Genomic DNA, 8,953 nt, shown 5'->3' with positions numbered 1-8,953 from the left:
TAAGGCAAAACTGCCTTGAGCTTCTTGTTTTCCATTTCCAAACATTTGGCCAAGGAAAATTCTTCAAACATAGTTCATTTGTGTAGGCAAAGCCTAAATAACATTTATGGTACATTTGGTAAGTGTTTTAACTCCAAGAAATTCAATTGGCAAGTCCACCCAAGTCTAGCATCAATTCTGCCCAAAATTTAGGGTTTTCAAGAACAGGGCAGGTTTCGTATTTTGATCACAAATCATTCAATTTAACTCGGAATGGAGCATGGTTGGTGGAGTTGGAAAATAAATTCATAAAACTATAATTTCATAGAAGAAATTGTTTTGAAATTCAGTACACAACTAGCTCAAATTCGAGCCTCAAGTTGCAGCTTCTGAACTTCATTCCAGGAAAATGGAGAAACAGGACAGTCATATTGAAACGGTTGGTACGGGATATTCGGGTGGAATTAGGGGGTGTATTTTATACCGTTGGAAAGATGGGAATGTCTAGTTTCAAATTCCACTGACAGCACTTGATTTCGACATCGGAGCACAGAGTTATGGACGAAACAAGAAAGCTGTCTGAGCATTATAGGGAAATTTTTCAGGTTTGCTAGCTTTGCGAGATTAATCCATTTGACCAACCAAACCTCAATATTTTTCGATGAAACTTTGTACACCATCTATACAACATATAAACATCATATACAAGCCATTAAAACCTCAAAATTCCGCAAAAAGAGGCACGATCATAACAGGGGCAGAATTGAAAACTTTACATCCATGCACTCCTTGAATTTTATACTAGATATGCACCATTAATCTACCAATTTGAGCACTAAACCAACATTAGATCCATCATCAAGCATCACATCAGCCATCAATCCAAGAGTGGGAGTTCATAGAGCCCACATTCAAAATTTTCCAACAATAACAATGTGAGAACCCGAAAATTATATTTATATTGATATTCTCAAAAATTATATATATATATATTTGTATTCTAATCTAATTGCCTTGAATCTTTGGTTAATCTAACGGTTGATCGTGATTTTACTCCTATTGCCTCATTCAATTTATTGCATGTTGGTTTTCTTGGGGTGCTATACCAACTCGTCCAACTAGCGAGGTAGGTGCGATAAATTTTGTGAACTAGAGGGAGATTTGTACAAAAGGGGTTATTGTGCTGCAAGGTGTTTTCGAAACGTATTTGTTTTGAAATTCTCTACTTTGAATGAATTATATTTCTTAGTAATTGGAAAATGATTTATATATGATTTTATACCTTCTTGTTTCGGTCCAATAATTTTGAAAACATTTGCAAGGGGTTAATTGAAGTAGTCAAACTTATTTGGTTGTGCAAACTCTATTTGAGTGGAAATGAAGGGTTAATCTTGGCTAATTACTTTTAAAATTATTGGATTTTTGACTTTGATCAAGACTCGTTTTAGTCTTCACCTTGGAAGCAAAATGGACCAAGACATTTCATACCTTTTCTTACCTCTTGGCCGACCATGGAGTGGAAATATCAGCCATAATCTTCTTCTCTTGGCCGAAAATTTTGACTAAGCAAGAGAGTAGGAAAAAACAAATTTAAGGGAAAGCTGCCGGATTGTTTTTCCTTGTCTTACTCCAATTGCCCAACCGAGAGAGACATATTTCTCCATTGCCTCCATTTTTGACCAAGTAGCATGCAAGTTGACTAAGCCAAATTTACTTCCTCTTGTTTCTTTTCTTTAGCTCAACCACCGAGAGAAAGAAAAACAAAGACAAACAAGACTGCTCACTTGTTTTGTCCCACCTTAGCCGAGAGAGAGTTGAGAGAGTTGAGAGGAAAAGGTTGTGGCTTGCACCCACCTTCCAGCCGAGAGAAAATTTGGGGAAAACAAAGAAATTTCCCTTGTTTTGTTTCCACTTCAGCCAAGAGGAACCAGCGAGAGAAAACTGAAAGGAAGCTTGAGTCTTGTTTCCATTTCCAGCTTGTTTGATCGAGTAGAAGGACCAAAACAGGGGAGTTAACTTCTAGCTTGTTTTAAAGGTAACATGACTTGGAACTTTAATTTCTTTCACATACTTTAGAGGGCTTTTGATGTATATTTCCTTGAGGTTGGATTGAAGTAGAAATTGGTTGTAAAGACTGGATTTATTGCTGGAAATTTCTGGAAAACCAATGATAGGAAACATATGTTATACATTTACCTTAAGTTTATAAGAGGTTTGGCTGAAGAAATAAAAATTAAAATACTGACCAAGTGCTGGAAATGCTCAATAGAAGCTGTTATGTGATATTGTTGAGCTAAGCTGAGATTTTCTGATTGTTTCTTATGTGCATGACTGATATACACTCTCTAGTTCACGTATATGGACATGAATGTTAGACTTTAGCTAAGAATGAACCTTGCCGAAGAAAATTTAGATTAAAGGCTGATTGGGTGCTGGAAAATTTCTGAGATGACCGAGGCTAAGGAGCTAGAATTTTAACGCTTGTAACTGGAATTTCCTTGAAGACTCATGTTAGCAGAAGTATGAAATATATCTACTTCAGGTTATATAGGATTACTAGCTGTGAAAGTCGTATATAAGTTGTTCTAGTTGCTATGCTGCACTCTTGGTTTTATTTTTAGATAACAATGGTGAGTTTCTGAAATAGAAGTCGTGTCAGATGCTTCAAAGAGAGAGCTACTGTGAAAACCAATATACTACGGATTTGGGTGCCAATATCTATGTCTCTTGGTTCCTTAGGTAGTGCTCTTCAAGGACACAGTATATGATTAATTTCCATTTTAGATATATGACCAGGTTCCGTATAAGAATAATGGTAGTGAAGTTCAAATTTTCTCCTTTTATAAAACATGTCAATGTTTTGAGGAAGTGGGTATTTAAACTTTAGATTGCTATTAATTGGTGCAGTTAAGCTGCATGATGGTTGGCTTAGTCTGGTTGCTATTCATTGGTGTAGTGGAACAAAACCCAAACTACAAACAACTTAGAATCCATGACTATTGAATAGAAAATGATTTAATCTTAGTCTACACATCTTACAAAACTTTCAACTTGGAATATACGTATATCTTTGGTTTTTGTTGAAATTTGATGCTTAAATTATGTTAAAATTGCTGGTATGAATGTCATACTTAATGTATGGGTGGTTGGAATAAAAGTCTTGTGGTTTTAAAAGAGCAAAAGGAGTTTTTCACAAGTGAAATTGAGTTTCCAGATTTTCGGATTTCACTAATCAGTTTCAGTAAAATGCTTATATCTTGGTGTAGAAAAATCCGATTGAGGTGCCGTCAGTGGCATTTGAAACTAGACTCATGGGCCTTTGTTCTGTAAAACTTTCATATTTTTCCGCCATGAGTACTGCTATCCGTGACTCCTCAAAGTAGGCTGCCCTGCTTGAATGTCCTGTTTCTTCAGGAAAATGAATTTTTGACTTGGATCGAATATTTGGCCTATTTGTGATTTTAATCTCTAAAAAGTGTCTTCTGGGATGTGGTAGTACTAAAAATCTATTTTACAACGGTGTAACTTACATAATTTTTTGACTTGTGGAACTCGAGTTACGAATTTTTAAAGTTTACTGTTACTATTCATCTCGGTAGATTCCTAAAGCAGAGAAACAGGCTTCTTGACTTTAAAACCTCGGACGGCCTACTTCCAACCTCTTACCTTGATTTTTCCACTTCCTTGACTTCAAATGTACCCCTATTGAACTTCTCTCGCTAATGTATCTCTTATTTCCTCAAAGTTTTACTCTTTTAACAAGTTATCTTAATTAAAACGGTCAAGACTTGTACTTAGCTTTTAGCCACTATTTTCGAATTTCCAAGTGAAGCTTACTTGCTAGAATTGCCTTGTATTTGGATGACTTTTAGCCTATTGAACGACTATTGTGATGAGATTATTTATATGTGTTTTGGGGCTGATTGAGAAAAAGAATGAAGCCATAAATGGCTGGAAAATAGGTAAAAATACAAAGGGCGTGCTGCCCAAATTTGCACTCGAGGACTAGGTATATATACTTGCGACTCGAGTAAGGCTTGAGAGCGAATACCACGTGAACCATCTAGGATATTTGCATCTTCTTTTATCGAGGTATATGAGTTAGAATTCGGCCGAAACTTGTACCCTTGGAAAAATGAAAATTACGACTAATAGAAATACGTTTTCTCCATTTCTTCGACTCAAATGGTATTTCAAAGTATAATTGCTTCAAAGTTACAAAGGTTTAAGAGCGAGCATGAATTGTTCGGCATTTGATAAGTATCGTGAATACTACTTAAACGATTTGCATTTACTTGATTTTCTTGAAGCAAAACTCCTATGTTTCAAACTTTAGAGAGTTTTACATTCATAAATGATATTTTATCGCAGATTTGGACTCCAACCAAGGAGTTGGACCTGAACGTGACTTTTGAGAGGCACTAGACCTTTGGTGAGTGCTTCCAAATACCTGATTGAACTGGACACTAGTTTTAATATTTGACCAATATGGTCGAATGATATGTGATTGGTATGATCGAGCAAGGGTGTACTTTATCGCACTTGCCCTAATGTGATATGTACTTGTTTATTGTTGCAATTGATTTGAGATACTTGTACGTGACTTGTAAGTACTAAGCGGCAGTATGTACCACACTCGATCTGAGTGGGAGGTACCTCTCATTCCCGTCTCCGTACTTTTATCTTGATTCAGTCGATTGGAGTGTTATCTCATCGACTTTTTGGGGACCCAAACCCCATTGGCTAGTTAATCGAGTCGAGCCGGCAAGGGCCTGGTCGATTAGATAATGAACCATTGGTATCTAGTGTTGTCGAGTGGAGTGTTATCTCCTCGACTAATCGGTATACTCGAGTATTACCACCAGTGTTTATCTTGGAGTTCGGGCCCAGTAAGGGGTTTGGTTGATGGACGGAGATTGGAGTTAAGTGGTAATCTACTGGATTGGTTACTTTACTTGAAAGTTGACGGAGTGTCAACTAATATTTGATCAAGCTCTGGTGAAGCAATGGGAACTTGGCTCCTGAGAGCCATCCGTATCCTTATACTTGGAAATGATTATTGCCTATTGGATTATTGTTTCTTTTAACACTCGCTCATTTGGAAATTTGCTACTTGAAGTGTTAGTGTTCACTTTTATGAACTCGTTATGCTCGCTATCTTTTGCTACGTTGATACGTGTACCTTTAAATAATGGTCAACTTGCTATTTGGAATCTCACTGGGCTTTTAGCTCATTCCACTCCATTTGTTTTCCTTACAGGGGGTACGAGCGAGGCGTGAGACTTGTACCGACTAGCGTAGTCTAGTTGTTTTGAATTTTGAATTTGTACTTGTGCTAGTACCCGACCAGGGTTGATTGTACTCGAATTGTAAACACTTTGAAGTATTTTGGTATGTAGAAGTTTTGTATCTGGATTTGAGTTTCGATGTATATTATAAGTTTGAATTGCGATGTTGTTTCTTGTCTATGGATGTATGCGTAAGATACGAGTGAGTGAATCCTGGCGAGAGTTGGGCAGGCGGTCCGCCGAACCCTTTGGTACGCCTTAGGGGGAGGTGGGGCTGTCACAAACAAGCCACCCACATGAATATCTAAGCTTATAAGTGTAAATCAACTTCCATAGGCCAAGAATTTGAGGGTTGATCGTCACTTACTTGTGTTGGTGAACAAGGGCAGAATTTCGGCCCTCTCTTAGCTCAAGAAAACCGTGGAAAGCTCCCTCTTTTTGTAGCTTAAGATGATCTCCAAGTATTAAGCTAAGTGTGTGTGAAATTTGGAAGGAATTGGAGAAGATTTGTGCAAGATTTAGAGATGAAAAATGAAGAACTCCTTGGGTTATTTTTGCAGCTGATGGCCGGCCACTTTGTGAGGAAGAGAGAGAGTGTTTTGATCCAATTTGGCTTCCTAAGGAAGCTTCATTTGTGTGGCTAGAATTGGTGCAAAAGTCAACTCTTCAATAGTGTGCGTACGCGCGCGTTTTGTGCTCAATTCCTCTCGCGTTCATTTCACTAGTGCACTAAACCTCCAATATACTTATATTCATACTATTATTATCCACTCTTAAATATATAAAATGAAGGTCTATAGTTTCCCAATTAATCGCGCGTGCAAAAATGCGAATTCCAATTTAAGCATGGTAAAGTTAAACTTTCAAGAAATTCTTATAACGATAGTACTACTAACTATCACCTGAGTACTTAAACTTTAAAATACCTAATTTAGGTCCATAGTACAAGTCTCCAATGTTCGAAACTTATTGTACTCTCCAACGGTTAAAATTTCCAAATACTTTTTCACTAATTTCACTAAACGCGCTTTCGGAGACTAATTAATTTTTTGTTTTGAAACGAGTTACTTTAAAAATATTTTGAAGCTATACTTCCATGTAATCAAGTTCAATAGGGCTAGAAAATGATATTCGGAATAAATGGACAATTACATGATTAAATAAGCTCGAAATAGGGTTTTTAAAATAAATGAATTTTGTGAATCCTCACACTTACCAACTCGATTCGACTGACTAACCAATAGGGTTAGGATCCCCGGTAGTATTCAAGTTATTCACATGTATATATATCAAACCATTGTAACCAATACACAGTAATAAGTCACATTAGGGCAAGTGCGATAAAGTACACCCTTGCCCTATCAAATAAAGTGATTCATTCAAGTAATAAGTTCAAACATGCATTTGGAAACACTCACTAATGAGTTATTGCTTCCCAAAACCAAGCTCAGGTTCAACTCCCTGGTTGGAGTCCAAATCTGCGATAAAATACCATTTACCAATTTGCAATTAATTAGGGTTTCAAAATATAGGAGTTTCGCTTAAAGAAAATCAAGTAAATAGAACTCATTTAAGTAGTACTAATTTTACTTAGTAAACCCTAGAAAATTCATACTCGCTCTTTTGATTTCGATAAAGAAGCATTTAAACGTTTAAGGTCGCAACTTGGCGGAAGAAACTAGAAAATCGTGTTTAAAGTGATCGCTACTTTGTCTTTGAAAACTATACACATTTGAACCAAATTTTCGCCTATAAGTCGCCCATGTGACAGTCCCACCTCCCCCTAAGGCGAACCAAAGGGTTCAGCGGACCGCCTGCCCAACTCTCGACGGAACTCACTACAGTTCTCAAATAAATTTCATCACTCACATCTAATAACATAGGGTACAACCTCAATAATAACCGAAATAACATTTCCCAAGCTTAGAACGTATACTTACATACATTACACATCTCAAGTAGTAGTACAATTCCCCGAATAAGACAAAAGTCCTCAATTCTCAAATAATTACAATTACAATATCAGTCTCAAATATTACATCTTCCAAAGTTCCCCGAATTCACATACCACAAGGGGATCGAGTTCGAATTCAAGTTATACAAGAAATAATTCATCCAGTCATACTAATAACTCATTACACGCACTTTCTTTGCCTCGAGCCCTATGGAGGGGGAAAGAAAAATATTTTGGGGTGAGCTACAAACTCAGCGAGTGACCAGTAAAATCAGTAATCAAGTACATTTCACAATAATGCATTTAAATGATGGCATGACTCAGTGATCAAATGTAAGTTTAGTACTCTTGTGGGCCAGTGAAATCCTCGTATTTAGAACTCCAACGCTAAAACAGATCAATGAACAGTCAAATAGTAATATGGAGCCATCAATGCTCCAGGTAAACAGGGTGGAGACGTTGGTTCTAAGCACAAGACTTCCCATGAACTCATTGGAACCAAACCATTTCATGGTACATATGCTAGCACTCATGATATGCAATCGATTAAACAGTGCAAGAAATAGTTCATAAGTAACTTTGGAAATAGTTTGGGATCACTCACCAATCACAGCTCATGAACCTCATCCATCATAAACAGTTTCCTCGATCAAGTCCAAGCTCTTCATTCTACCAAGAATTAACCCAAACTCAAAGTGATCAAACGTCCTCAAAGATTGGACAGCACTTCCTCTTAAATTTCCTTATTTCCATCCTACAACAACCACTAATATCCATTCAAAATAGTACACACAAATCATAGGCTAGTAAATACACTTTTTTAGGGTCACAACACCCTCCACATATAACCATTTGATAGCTCCACAATTAAACACAATTAAGGCCCAAATTAGAAACCCTAATACTGAAATTTTGCTCTATAAGCTGGAATTTCCACAACAAACCATAATTAGCACATAAAAGCTCCATCTTACCCAATACAAGACTATTATTCTATGGCCAACCATAATTTACCATATAAAAACAGGAAAATCACCAATAAATCCAAAATTGGTTAAGCTTTACCCTAAACCATGAAATCATCCACAAAATAGCATATTTAACCTCTACAAACCACCAATTAACAATCAATTGAAGTAGATAGGAAGTTCTTAGTAAGATACCATCAAACCTCAAGAAAATTGGTAGCTTAGTGCTTCCTCTTCCAAAACAACTCCACCAATAGTTTTAAACCTCCTTAGTGAGCACTTGTATGGAATAGATTGCAAAACTAGCGGTTAAAACTCATGATTGGAACAAGGAATTGAAGTAGAAAATGAAGTTTCCTCCCTTGTTTTCTCTCTCAAAGCAGCCGGCCAAGAAGAAGCAAAATGAAGGCAAAGTTTAGCCAAGAAACAAGATAAGAATGAAGGAAAACAGCCGGTCAAACTTGGCTGCCGAAGGTGCCTCGTCACAATCCAGCCAAGATCTGGCCGGATTTTCGGCCGGATTGCTGACTGGATTCATGGCAGTGATGAAATCAATTTTTTTTCCAAAACCCCTGTCAATCCGGCCAGATTCTCACTGTTCACAGAAATTTCTTTTCTTCTTCTTTCGGGTGTCACAGCCCACAAGGTCAACTTAAGCATCCCTACATAACTAAGTCCCAAATGAAACCCAAGTCACATCCCTATTTCCGTTTCACTTACTTATCACACGAAAAAAAATCAGGCGACGTTTCCCTTGTGTTTAC

At 37.1% G+C, this 8,953-nt stretch overlaps 1 long non-coding RNA gene across 1 annotated transcript; it reads left to right on the top strand.

Moving 5' to 3' along the window:
• Positions 1–1,497: 1,497 nt before the first annotated feature.
• On the top strand, positions 1,498–5,390 carry LOC140010022 (uncharacterized). The gene is made up of 3 exons (XR_011817295.1): positions 1,498–2,014; positions 4,351–4,411; positions 5,240–5,390. It is a non-coding gene; the product is annotated as an uncharacterized lncRNA (long non-coding RNA).
• The last annotated feature ends 3,563 nt before the right edge of the window (positions 5,391–8,953 follow it).

This window comes from Coffea arabica, chromosome 1c (assembly GCF_036785885.1).
Source record: "Coffea arabica cultivar ET-39 chromosome 1c, Coffea Arabica ET-39 HiFi, whole genome shotgun sequence".
NCBI lineage: Eukaryota > Viridiplantae > Streptophyta > Magnoliopsida > Gentianales > Rubiaceae > Coffea > Coffea arabica.
This window is presented reverse-complemented; position numbering and strand designations above follow the sequence as displayed.